This window comes from Mobula birostris, chromosome 28, assembly GCF_030028105.1.
Source record: "Mobula birostris isolate sMobBir1 chromosome 28, sMobBir1.hap1, whole genome shotgun sequence".
Lineage (NCBI taxonomy): Eukaryota > Metazoa > Chordata > Chondrichthyes > Myliobatiformes > Myliobatidae > Mobula > Mobula birostris.
This window is the reverse complement of record NC_092397.1, coordinates 25,599,588-25,613,963: the sequence shown is the minus strand read 5'-3', so window position 1 is coordinate 25,613,963 and position 14,376 is coordinate 25,599,588. Positions and strand designations below refer to the sequence as shown.

General features: G+C 44.4%; 1 protein-coding gene and 1 non-coding gene across 2 annotated transcripts in view; one reads left to right on the top strand and one right to left on the bottom strand.

Moving 5' to 3' along the window:
* The window catches only part of LOC140189166 (uncharacterized), a 751,862-nt gene that overhangs the window by 291,076 nt on the left and 446,410 nt on the right, over nt 1-14,376 (top strand). The window lies entirely within an intron of this gene.
* On the bottom strand, nt 11,792-11,863 carry trnaa-ugc (transfer RNA alanine (anticodon UGC)). Its single transcript has one exon. It is a non-coding gene; the product is annotated as a tRNA-Ala (tRNA).

Genomic DNA, 14,376 nt, shown 5'->3' with positions numbered 1-14,376 from the left:
TATAACGTAAAAAGAATAGGCCTCAACATAGAGCCCCTGTGGAACATCACTAGTAGGTAGCCAGAAATGACTACCTTTATTCCCATTCTTTGCCTCCTGCCAATCAGCCATTGCTTTATACATGCCAGAATTGTTCTGATACAATGGGCTCATTGCTTGTTAACCAGCCTTATGTGTGGCATCCTGTCAAAGGCCTTCTGAAAATTCAAGTACACAACATCAGCCGATTTTCTTACTATCCTGCTTGTTACTTCTTCAAAAAATTCTAACAGATTTCTCACACAAGATTTTTTATTGAAGAAATTATACTGACTGCAACCTATTTTTATCATGTTCCTCCAAGTACCCTCAAACCTCATCCTTACTAGCCGACTCCAGCAATTCCCAAACACTGAGCTCAAACTAACTGGCCTATGATTTCCTTTCCACTGAGTCTCCCCCCTCGCCTTCTTACAGAGTGGAGTGACATTTGCAATTGTCGAGTCATCCGGAACGGTTTCAGAGTCTAGTGTTACTTGGTATATCATTACTAATGCTTCCATGATCTTTTTCCCCCATTTTCAAAACTTTGGAGTGCAAACCATCTAGTCCGGTGACTTATTACCTTCAGACCTTTCTTTAGTTATGCTAACGTCACACCCTTGATGCCCACTGACACCTGGAACTTCCAGCTTATTGCTAGGGCAGTGGTCCCCAAACTCCGGGCTACAGATCGAAACTTTGCTGCGAAGCATGCAGGCGTGCAGCGGTAGACGGGACGCACCCAGCATATCTTTAAGAAAACATTGGAAATAAACAAGTTAATTAATTAGGTGCCTCCCGGCACGTAAATGTCGGCCCGGATCAGAGGCGACGCAATCGGCAATTGAATTTTTTCGCAGGCACTGGAAAGGAAATTGCCTTTTAAACTCACGAGAGAGCATAGGCCATCAGCTTTTTACTGTTGATGTTTCTGTAGCAGGCAATTTATTTTGTACGAGGTCGAGTTGCTAGCTCGACACTCAACCCAGCACGGATGGAAATCGTGCCTGGGGAGCCAGCTAGTTTCGAACTCGGGAGCCTTCGCTCCGAAATCCTGCGCTGATGCCACTACGCCACCAGCTGGCCACAGAGAATGGAGGTTGCCTGAAAAATGCTGCCAAAGGAAGGTTGAAGCTGACAGATTTGTAATGGTTAGGAGGTGTTTCGTTAGGCACAGAATGGCAGAGAATGGAAAGACATGGATATGTTCGGGCAGGTGTGATTAGTTGAATTAGCATCGTGCTCGTTGCAGACTTTATGGGCAGAAGGGTTTTTCGCTGTGCTGGATGTCCTATGTGTGTTGAGGCACTGATTGACACTCACTGTTACCGGGGAGACAGGCAGGAAGAGAACAGGCTGATGTCCACAGTGGGGAAGCAGTCAAATACGCCGAACTCCTCAGGTCTGCTCGCATAACCACGTGACAAGAGGACAGAGAAAGGAGAAGCTCATGTGATCCAGTCGCCGCCTTCTCCAGCTCCTCACATCAACCTGCAAATCATGGAAGAAACCCAATACATCATCTCTCATTCTTCAACACCGCAACAAGTGCAGACCAACCCCATTTCAGTTCAGTCACTGCTTCGCCGCCCTAGTGGGAAGCCTCATCTCCACCCCACATCGCCAGATGCTCACCCTTCAGTGGGGCTTTACCGTTACCGCACACCCGCATCATCTCTTCTTCTCCTTTAGTGCTAATGACGGATCGCACCTATCAGGAACGTGATTTACCGCAACCTGCTGTGATGGGATGTGAAGAGAGGCTTGACGGGAATCAGATGTAATCTCCAAAATCTATTTTAATTAAAAAGCTTACCAGGGCCCTAAACGACTTAACGGTCCCTACCTCAGGTGCCAGGATATCCTGCAAGCTAGACAAACTAGATCTAACCATTAAATGCCTAAACAGCGACCCAAGTTCCAAAGGATCTCTGAGGTACATCATGATCACAAGTTCCACTGTCTTCGGGATCTTACAAAGACCACAAGACTTATTCCCATTCTTACCAGCAGGTGCCGAAGTGGAGTGCAAACCCAAACGTCCGAACCTCTGTCTCATGAACCACTCACCTTACCTCATATTCCGTCCCAAAAGATGCCACTCCTGGCCTAATGGAAACAAAGTGGAATGCCACCTCCCTGATGCCCTACTATCCTACAATTTCTGACATTCCCCTATCCCAGGCAATCTAGTTTAACATTTGTCTTCATATTTTTCCAATTAACTATAATGTCTACGTCAGACTGGGACAGTACCTGTTTTGCTATAACATCTGCACTTTAATTACCCGATACACCCACCTCTGCAGGTACCCAACAAAACTGAGCTACTGTTCCCGCACTCTCCAGAACATGTCGGTTGTAATACACTTCCATCAACAAACCAGGTCTCCTTGAACACTTCGATTGCAAACACTGCAGTACCGAGGCAGAGTCTGAGCAGATCACTACTCTGTTTGGCTTAACTTGTTCAGCCCATTGCAGACCAATGATAAAGGCCAAAATTTTCTGCTTTATAGACAGACGACCCATTGGTCAGCCTTTTTCCCACCTCGACATTAAACCAGAGAATAAATATCCTAACCTCACACATTTGGTAAATTGGATCAGCAAGTTATAAGATGATACAAAGATTGGAGGTGTAGTAGACAGTGAGGAAGGTTTTCAGAGCCTGCAGAGGAACTTGGACCAGCTGGAAAAATGGGCTGAAAAATGGCAGATGGAGTTTAATACTGACAAGTGTGAGGTATTGCACGTTGGAAGGACAAACCAACGTAGAACATACAGGGTTAATGGTAAGGCACTGAGGAGTGCAGTGGAACAGAGGGATCTGGGAATACAGGTACAAAATTCCCTAAAAGTGTCGTCACAGGTAGATAGGGTCGTAAAGAGAGCTTTTGGTACATTGGCCTTTATTAATCAAAGTATTGAGTATAAAAGCTGGAATGTTATGATGAGGTTGTATAAGGCATTGGTGAGGCCGAATCTGGAGTATTGTGTTCAGTTTTGGTCACCAAATTACAGGAAGGATATAAATAAGGTTGAAAGAGTGCAGAGAAGGTTTACAAGGATGTTGCCGGGACTTGAGAAACTCAGTTACAGAGAAAGGTTGAATAGGTTAGGACTTTATTCCCTGGAGCGTAGAAGAATGAGGGGAGATTTGATAGAGGTCATGATGGGTATAGATAGAGTGAATGCAAGCAGGTTTTTTCCACTGACGCAAGGGGAGAAAAAAAAAGAGGACATGGGTTAAGGGTGAGAGGGGGAAAAGTCTAAAGGGAACATTAGGGGGGGCTTCTTCACACAGAGAGTGGTGGGAGTATGGAATGAGCTGCCAGACGAGGTGGTAAATGCGGGTTCTTTTTTAACACATAAGAATAAATTGGACAGATACATGGGTGGGAGGTGTATGGAGGGATATGGTCCGTGTGCAGGTCAGTGGGACTAGGCAGAAAATGGTTCGGCACAGCCAAAAAGGGCCAAAGGGCCTGTTTCTGTGCTGTAGTTTCTATGGTTCTGTGGTTCTATTTACTAACTGGGTCTTCAGAACTATCTGTAAACACAGGCAAAAAATGAAAAATACTTCCGTTGTATTCGACCAAGCACCCTCTCACCACCTACAAGAAACTACCTATCTTCCAGTAGCGTCATATCTATTCTCACAATCAGAAATTTCCACAGTGGGATTCCTGGCCAGGCCACAGTTGGGCTAATCTGTTAATCCCCAAGACCATACACCCGTACCTATTTCATAATCTGCTGCCCAAAAAAATTACCAACTCTGTGAGTATCTTCCCGGCAATCAATTACAACTGAATACACCAAATATAATGCCCCCACCCGACTAAGCAAGTCCAGGACGCAAGGCTCAGTTTTTTCCTCTCCACAGGTCAAGAGATATCTTGCCTACTTCAACCGCAAATGCATCTGTACCTGTAGTACGGAATGCTCCACTACAGATTCGAAGTGCACTGGCCAGTAGAACAGCTAACCGATATAAAACTGAACGAGCTGCCCCTCCATAAATCATACAACCACAATCCCAACGAAAGTGTATTAAAGCGTGATAAATTGACAATAGATCATCCCAAGAAGAACCCCAGTCACATCTAGCCACATAGCACATAAAGTTATCCTCCAAAAACTTTATATGCCTTCTCTCTAACTCATTCTTGCATGCAGCCGAACCCCAAATATTGAAACACAGGGACGCTAGACAGTGAACGCCCATGCAGGGTAAATTGAATATAATCGACACTATGTTTCTGAGGAAAAACTATATATTTTCAGTTAGAAACAGAAACTATAAAACTCTGGATCAAAGGCTATTGTTCTAATACTGACAACATTGTTTGCACGAAATTTACCACGTCGGCAGTATTACGACCCCTTTTCCATAGAGCCCCATCGTCAGCACATACAGCAAATCCGAACCCAGGCACAAGAATGCCAAAAATATCATTAACCCTCAGATCAAACAATATTGCACTAATAACACGACCAAAATGTTAATGACACTTCTTCCTTCTGTACGATCAGCCAAACAAATAAAAACATATCTAATATCCAGTTGTAAAACCTACCACCCAGTACCATGCTTACTGGGTTTAATCACAAACCCCTCCCTCCATAGCAATCGTGTTTTTTGCTTTGTACAAAAACACTGCAACTACTGATTCTTTCACTGTAAAATGTTTCCGTGTATCATTTTCCAGTAATACAAAGACATCATAGACCTCACTTTACGAAACCTACATCGGAGGTGACGAAATAATTCTCTTTTCCAAAACAAAAATCAGCTTAATTACGATCATTTTCTCCGTTATTTTACATAGGGAGTAATTGAAAGCAAGAGGCCTGTAGCAAATTGGTGTCGGATCCTTCCCAGATTTTACTATAGACAGCAGTATAGCCCGTTTTTTCATCTCCTTGGAGCATGCCTTATAAATCTCAAGCATCTGCATTAGGGCTGCCTCAGGCAGATACTGGAGTATATGATAGCTTCCCATGTCCTGTCCTGGGCTGCAGTACTTACCCTATTGACAGCAAATTTCAAGTCATCCGACGTAAAGTCATCATCCATGGCAATTTCAAACGCCTCTTGTTTCTCAGAAATCTTCCCAATATCCATCGCATTACACTCTCGTCTCTTAATATACTCATCCCCAAATTTGTCTAGTCACTGTATCTTTGCAAATGCATTTCACAGACAATTTGCCTTTTCCTTTCTCCGTTGCAGCCAAATTTCCATTCTCCACTCTAACTGGAATCTGGTTATAACCTCTGATACCATTCATTTTCTTCAGCATTCTCCACACCTCTGTCAGGCTAGTTTCCCTCCCAAATGATCAGCAGAAAACCCTCCTATCCGCCATTTTAGCATTCCCTAAAACCCTCCCTGCTCTTACTCTTTTCCTCTGAAATTTCAGCAAAGCTTCTAACGTTAACCCTCGTTATTAAACACGAAATTTCTTTCTCCGGTGTCTGATGGCCTCTGTACATATCAGTGTCCACCAAGGAACACAATTCTTACAGCTGTTCTGGACACCAAAGAAAGGGCTTGACGGCCTGGTGCACATGAAGCAAAAATTATACTCTGATAGTCTTCTCTGGTATCACCGAGAGGCAATTGGTTAAACGATGTAACACACTCAACGGAAAATTTTCGCCAGTTTGCCTTTTCAAACAACATTTAGTGCCAGAACGCAAATTCCGACAGTGAACGTTGACCCCTGCAAATACACAGGACTGGGAAATGATCACTCCTGTTACGAGCCTGCGGTCGTTTACTGAGTCAGTTACGTAAAGAGCGCCGGAGTGAGGCGGGACTACGACGTCAGTCACAGGCTGACACTGCTGACTGTGGACGTAAACAGAGAGGGGGGGGGGGGAGAGAGAGAGAGAGAGAGAGAGAGAGAGAGAGAGAGAGAGAGAGAGAGAGAGAGAGGGAGGGAGAGAGAGAGAGAGAGAGAGAGAGAGAGAGAGAGAGAGAGAGAGAGAGAGAGAGAGAGAGAGAGAGAGAGAGAGAGAGAGAGAGACACTGGGGAAGCCGATAGCTTCAGGTTCTCGCAGTTGAGGCTTGGGACTCCCCTGCACCCACAAGGGTGAGTTGATCATCGGCACACATTGCATAACGGATAAGTGACTGTCACTTCATATAATCCACAAGGGTGGATTTTGGGGATATCCTGTGGGACCACTTGTGTTACCCTTGCCTGGGTATGTTGTGTGGTAGCCACTCGGAGACGATATTACTGTGACAGGGCACTTTTGGTGATATTTCCTATGTGGACGGATTCTACGAACAAGATCTTCGGCGACGATTACTTTGTTTGGCTGACGTGGAATCTGTGGAATACTTCGTACTTACCATTTCTCTACATTACAGCGTGGATTACAAAACCAAATCTCCCTCCCATCGTTTATTCCGTGGATGACTGAACTTTTCTACCTTACCATCTCAAGCTTCTAAGCCTTGTTCCATCAAGCTCGATAGTCTGGGAGCTATATTTACACACACAGATACACATAACACTGTTAACTTCTGTTTATCTTGGTTCAATTACTATATTATGAGTAGATACTAATAAACATAGTGGTTTTAACACTAAAACTTGACTAAGTGTGAAATCTCCTGCAGCTGGTTCCTTTCTAAAACGTTATAATTTCGTAACACACCCCATACAATCAGCCATTACCTCCCAGCTACTATGTCCAGCAAGTGGGGCAGAGATCAGAGTCGTCCAGACAAGAACCCACATTAGACAATATCCTCCTTCGTCTCTCGTTCATCATTTAAACAAACTCAATCATATTCTTCCCGAAACACCTTCACTGCACTTGGCCCTTCCTTTGGCCAATCCTTGAACACAGCAAGTGACGGAATGCTAAAGAGACGCCTCCAGTCACATAGAGAGAAGAGGAGGAGTCAGAAGCGCGAGTTCCACACTCAACAACCAAAGATCAGGGTGATCTGCGACTCCTCCTGTACCCTGCCACCCGTTTAACAGATTCTATACTCCTCTCTATTCCTCGTTAGCATAGTTATTAGCATCCCATCCTGTCGCTTAGGATAATGGGGATCAGTTCCACGACGGCGAGCCGTGCTCCTGCTCAAACGTTAACGGGAGATAAAAGCGAAAATTTGAACCATGTCTGCGCCGAACCGGATGCAGAACTGAACTAAACTCTTCTGCCTCTATCCATATCGATCCACTCTTACATATTAATGTGCTTTTCTCTTTTTTTTTTCCTTTAAAATCTTTTTCATTGATTTTCAAATTATAAACACAATAACAAAGTTGATACAAAGAGATTGGAATAATCTTAATAAGCATATACAAAAAGGATGTTAAGTAACATACGTATAATAGACTTCCAAACTCATAATGAAATTAGTCATAAAGGAAAATAAAAGAAATAAAAGGAAATATATATATATATAAACAAAGAAACATCCCCAAAAGAAAATGATAGAAACAACCCCAAAAAGAAACAGAACAAAACAGGGCTGGACCAATATCTTGAATCAGACACGTTCAGTAATTTCGTCGACTCCGCTCCTCTATTCATATTATTTAATTAAAAAAAAGATTCGGTAAGGTCAAATTACATCATATGAAAATGTTGCATAAAAAGTTTCCAGGTTTCTTCAAATTTAACCGAAGGATCAAAAGTATCACTTCTATTTTTTTTTCTAAATTTAAACTTAATATAGTTTGAGAAAACCATTGGAATGCAGTAGGAGGATTGGGTTCCTTCTTGTTCAACAAAATAGATCTTCTAGCCCTTAAAGTAACAAATGTTATCATCCGACAGGCTGAAGAAGACAAACATCTATGTTCTACCATTGGCAATCCATAAATGTGTTTTTCTAAAGAACATGCACAATCAGAATTTGTTTTCACATTTGCTGATGCGTTAGGCAGCCACCATTGGCAGCTGTTTTGACTCACTGAGAGACCGGACTCACTCAATCTGATCCCTGGTTAATGCTCATTACCTGTTGAATAACTCCAGTCGATTTGAGGATGGCGATGTCAACTGTCGACAATAAAACCTTTTGAATAACTCCGGTCTGTTTGCGGATGGCGATATCAATTGCCCGCAATAGGACCTGCTGCAGTGTGAGGATTCATCCGACAGAGAGCAGCGCGGGGACTGGTGGAATCACGTAGGATCATTAGAGACGCTTCACTACCCAAATCTCCTGCAACGTGGAGCGATCGTGATAGAGTGGTGAGCAGAGTTGACTTTCAAGCAGCTCACCAGGTTTCGATTCCAGGCGATCGCAGTATGTTGGACATATTTTTCAGCACTTGTCTCAGAAACGTCTAGGCCTGGGATCACTCAGCCACATTGCTTCCTTCTCTATGAACTGAACATTTCTTCACGTCGTTCCTCTGCCATTTTATCCCCGTGTTTCTCGTCCCAACTTGTCTTACCGCCATCGTGTATTGGTCTCGCCCTATTGGAGATGTTCCCCTTTTTAATTCCCACCCATCTTCTCACCTTCTTGAGCGCTGAAATTTATCTTCTTCCTTCGCCATTTCTAATTAAATGTCATGTTTCAGAAAGTTTAATCCCGTTTCATTACTCGCAAATGTTTCTTGGGGTGATGGCTGTTTCCGGTAGTTTCTGTTCAATCTACACAATAGCAGAGCACAGCTTCATGCAACAGAGTACGTGTGCAAGTCAAGTCACGTCAAATTCATTTATAACGCACATTTAAAAACATCCCATGTTGACCAAATTTCTGTAAAAACCGTAACAGGTAGCTGAAATCACAAATACAAGAAACACAGATATAGACAACAAAGCACACAGCTAATTGGCACAAAATAAACAACATATGAGCCTAGGCACAAGCCAAAAATCAGCCACATCAGGAAGATTCAACCGTTCGTGTATAAAGATAAGTTTTGAGCCTGGATTTAAAAGAGTCAATAGAGGGGGCAGATCTGATAGGGAGGGGTATGCTGTCCCTCAGTCTAGGGCCTACAACAGTAAAGGCGCGGTCACCCCTGAACTTAAGTTTAGATCGCGGGACAGCCAGGAGCCCCAAGTCAGAAAACCTGAGCAACCTGGAAGTAGACTAAGGGGTTAGAAGGTCTACGATATAAGAGGGGGCCGGCCCATTTAGGGCTTTATAAACAGACAGGAGAACGTTAAAATCAACTCTGAACCGTACTGGTAGCCAGTGGAGAGAGGCCAGGATAGAAGTAATATGGTCCCTCTTCGGGGCACCTGTCAGGAGCGTGGCTGCGGCGTTCTGGACCAGTTGCAGGCGGGACAGGGACGACTCACTAATCCCAGTACACAGGGAGTTCGAGTAGTCCAAGCGGGAGGATATAAGGGCGTGGATGACTTTTTCGAGATCTTTGAAAGAGAGAAACTGATTGATTTTGGCAATAGTAGGAAACTGGAAAAAATGGCTTTTACTACAGCATTAATTTGCTTGTTAAACTTAATGGCTTAATCAAATATCACACCATGGTTTTTGACATGGGGTTTGACAAGGGTGGACAGGTTACCAAAACTGTTAATAATCACTTTGATGGAGTCAGGGGAGCCAAACAGGACAATACAATTTCAGACTTACCTTCATTCAGCTGTAGGAAGTTTTGTGCCATCCAACACTTCATGTCTTCAAGACAATTCATGATTCTGACTAGATTTGACTGGTCGTTTGGTTTCAATAGGAGATAAAGCTATGTGTCGTCAGCACAACAATGGAAGGAAATGCTGTGTTTTTGAATGATTTGGCCGACGGGAAGCATGTAAAGAATGGGACCTAGGATGGAACCTTGTGGGACCCCGCAGGAGACATTAGCTGGAGAAGAGGAAAATTTGCCTATGTTGACAGAGAAGCTTCTATTTTTGAGGTAGGATGTGAACCAGTTCAAGGCAGTGTCATCAACACCAACTCCGTACTGGAGACGGCCTATTAAAATGGCGTGATCCACAGTATCGAATGCTGCACTGAGGTCAAGAAGATTTAGGATGGCAGAGGCACCTGAGTCGGTAGAGAGGAGGAGATCATTGTACACTTTCAGCAGGGAGCACTCTGTGCTGTGTAAGCTTTAAAACCTGACTGAAAGCTTTCCAAGATGTTGTTTTCGTGTACGTAGGGGAGCAATTGACTAAGAATAATCTTTTCGAGAACCTTTGACAGGAATGGAAGTTTAGAAATAGGTCTTTAGTTACCAGGTAGGGTAATGTGTAAGTTGGGTTTCTTCAAGCGGGGCTGAACCACGGCGCGCTTGAAGCAGGTTGGAACGGTACCAGTGGCCAGGGCGCTGTTGATAACAGAGAGGATGCTGGGACCGGCTATGTCAAGAACATCCTTCAGGAGGGCAGTGGGGACAATGTCAAAGGGGGAGATTGGACAATCGCTGAGCACAACAGGAATTGTTGTTTTAACTGCGAAGTTCTCAACAAATTTCAGAAAGTGATGAAGTGAGTGGACGGAAATTTAAATTAGAAGCACAAGCTTTTATTTTTAAGTAAAAAGTGTGTCGTGTACACAGATGACATGACAGCGATTTGTGGTAAAATATTCTGCTGAGGAATAGCAGACGATGGTTTCGATCTGTCGGCCTCTGGATAACGGGTTCATCACATTCCCGCCGCGCCATTCTGCTGATAGGTAAATATCTCTGTTCTTCTCCTGTCTTTCTATTTGTTAATTTTTTCGCTTTCCCCTGATTATCTATTGTTTTGTTTGTTGGATTATTTTCCCTGTCTAATTTTCCTCGTGTCTCTCTCACGCTTTTACCTTCCTCCCCGTCCTCCTTTCCCTGTTCATTACTTCCTGCCCCGTCCGGTTATTATCCGGTCTCTGTGCTCCGACCCAGCCGGATATCTCGTCCACGACATGTCAGCAACGGATGTGATTTTCATTATCATTCTGACCCTATTCCTACGACCCTGCAGTCAGACACGCTGGTTATCTCCCTCCGTGTCTCCTTGCCTTCCTTCTCTCTGTCAGCGGGCTGTTAGGTTATAAACACAGGAGATTCTGCAGATGCTGCAAATCCAGAACACAGAATGCCGGAGCAAATCACCAGGTCAGACAGCATCTCTGGGGAGGAGTAAGCAGTTGATGTTTCGTGCGGAGATGCCGCCTGGCCCGCTGAGTTTCTCCTCCATTTTCTGTATGCTATTTCGGTGAATCTTCGACATAACGAGCGGCGACCGCAGTCTGAGCTGCAGGGGAGAATACACCCACACTCCGGGATTTATTTTGTCCAAACCCGAATCTCGTTCACCTCCCAGTCCGTCCATATGGTTGAATGAAGGTCAGAATTCCTTAGGTTTTGACTGGTCCGCAAATCACTGGGTCTCAATGTGAAAGTGAGCTGCTGTCAGCAGTCCTCTCAATACTTTGTAGGGTCTTGCCGTCGGATGTCTTGCTACTCTTGTACCAGACAGTTTAGCAAGTGTTTGAAACACTCTCAATGATGCTCCTGTAAAATAAAAACATGTTAGAATAGGGTTTGGATAAGTCTCACTGGCTTCAGTCTCCTCAGGAAGTGGACACACCAGTGTGTTTTCTTGGTTTTCTCTGAGGTGTTCAGAGGGCGGGTTTGGTGGTCCGCTCTCTCTCTTGAGCAGCTGTTTAAATGCAGTAATGAACGGTCAGTCTGCACCTTCCTAACTCAAGCATATATCATTCTACCTCCATTATATGGATATGTGCCGTCTCGTTATCGCTGTAACATCATTGTGACATTGTGACATCATTGTGAAAAATTCCAGCTCACTAGCGTGGAGATGCCGGGGATTCAACCCGGGACCTCATACATGCAAAGCATGCGCTCTTCCACTGAGCTACATCCCCACTTAAAATACAGAAGCGTTCAGGTCCAAACCTTCCTGCATATCACAACTGAGCAGTGCAACACAGACAATGGCTGATGGCCACAGTTATTCGGCCCGAGTCTGCTCCACCATCCAGTGCGATCATACTTGATCCTTGTTCAGTTCTCTTCCCGAACACCATGATAATTTTTGTGGAATGAAACCAATTAGGCTCCAGCAGAATGATCACGGAGCAGAAAACACATACCACATTCTGAAGGATAGTTTCAATCCCGCTGTTATGTCTATTGAATGGTTTCCCAGTGAAAAAAGATGAACATTTGACCATACAATCTACCTGGTTATGACACTCCACCGTGTTATTTACCCGCTCTGTACTTTCTCTGTCGCTGTTACACTTTATTCTGTATTTTATGATTGATTTATCTTGTTATTTCTCAATGCACTGTCAACGATTTGATGTCGATGGAAAGTATGAAAGAGAAGTTTTTTTGTCACATATTGTATCTGGGTTTGTGACAAAATTAAAACAATGTTAATTCCCTCTGAACTCTGTACGGCAGCAGAAAGGGAGCATCCCCCACATTGCCCCCCCCCCCCGGACAGAACAGCCTAACTCAGCAGTGAATAAAATGCACGGAGAGAAAAAAACACACTGCTGGATCACCAGACACCCTGGGTGGGCTCGAACCACCATCTCTCGGTTAACAGCCGAACGCGCTCACCGATTGCGCCAGAAAGACAGGGAGTAAAAGAAGGATTAAATGATCCATTTCTTCGTTGGACGATATTGATTAGTAGTCGATGCCAGGACACGGCTTTTCACAATATGAGTGGACGATTTGCTTCAGAGAGTCGCGGACATTATAAAAAGAAAACGTTAGGAACGAATATTTGGCAAAATTAGAAGCTTCGCGGGGAATTCCCAATTTATTCACAGCGCATCTGCAAACGACTCGGCCACGACTACACACTCCTCACAACTGGGCAGGCCAGGCACAAGGGCATTTTACATGGAATTTGGTCACTGTGTCCCGGAACGTATGGGGAGTGTATCGATCCCGGGCTCGGAGAGAAACAGGAGAATTACTGAAGTAAAATCCGAAACTGCCGGAAATATTCCACAGCTCAGACAGCGTCTGTGGAGGGAGAAACAGAGTTCACGTTTCAGATGGATGACCTTTCACCCTGAGCTCTGGGCGCGGAGTTGGAGGAGAGAATCTCACTCAGTCTCTACCGGGTGGCCTGCGCTGGGCGAAGGTGTCGGTTTCGTTCTCTTCTTCCCTTGTAACTCGTTGAACCGTACTCTTTAAATCGAGTAAGACCGGCCTTTGCTTAAAGTTTAAAGTGTAGCAGAGGTAGATGATGGAAATATTTTAGCGAACATGGGACTCTGTCACTGAGGGTTACACTGAATGGCGCTGAGATACAGAGTCGCTGAGGGGATATCTGAAGAAGCTGAACACCGATCGCGAGATTCTCCCTTCCCGGGGTCACTGCAGACCGGACTGTTCCACATCCCCGATGAACCGATCATTTCAACATCAAACTCCGACTTAACCTCCTTAACACTTTTCCTTTTAATTTGAAAATTCGGTTTGAAATCGCATTTAATATGGAAACAGCAAAACTAATTCCTGGTCGGGGAAATGAAACCCCGATTTCCGTGACGGTCGGGTATACTAACCATGACGAGTAACGAGTAACGAGTAACGAGAAACGAGAGAAAGAGAGGGAGAGAGAGAGAGAAAGAGAGAGAGAAGGAACACCTATACAGGGTCTTTTTTCTCCAGTCCTGATGTAGGGTCTCGGCCGGAAACGTCGAGTGTACTCTTTTCCGCAGATGCTGCCTGGCCTGCTGAGTTCCTCCAGCATTTTGATTCTGTTGTTTATTTTCTCTCTTTTCCAGCTGGGACGAACAGACATCCACCGGAAACATCAAATCTCTTCTTTCTGCAAATGTTGCCTACCCTCTGAGAGTTTCCAGCATTATTTATGTTTTATATTTATACAAGACATGGCTTTATTCTGCAGAGAATAGATGACATTAAGATACCTCAATGCACAATCTTTCCAACCAAGCAGAAACCTCCGCAGAAATGAGAAAGGATAACATATAAAGTACAGTCCAGCCGAAAGCCAGTGGATTTCCCTGCCTCTACCAATGATGGAACGGTCTCGTTTTTAAAGCGCACTGACGGAAAATTGCTGTTGGCAGCTGTTGAGATAGCAGAGGATGGTTTCGATCCATCGACCTCTGGGTTATGGGCCCAGCACGCTTCCGCTGCGCCACTCTGCTATGGAAAAAGAACATTGCTTCCCCATGAATGATATGCAATCTCTTGCGTTTGTGTGTGTGTGTGTATGTGTGTGTGTGTGTGTGTGTGTGTGTGTGTGTGTGTGTGTGTGTGTGTGCGCGCGTATCATTCTGTGTGTGTTTGCGCGGGTGTGTGTGTTGGTGTGGGTGTGTATTTTTGCGAATCTGTATATGTCTGGGTCTATGTTTCTGTCTGTGTCTGTGTCTGTCTATGT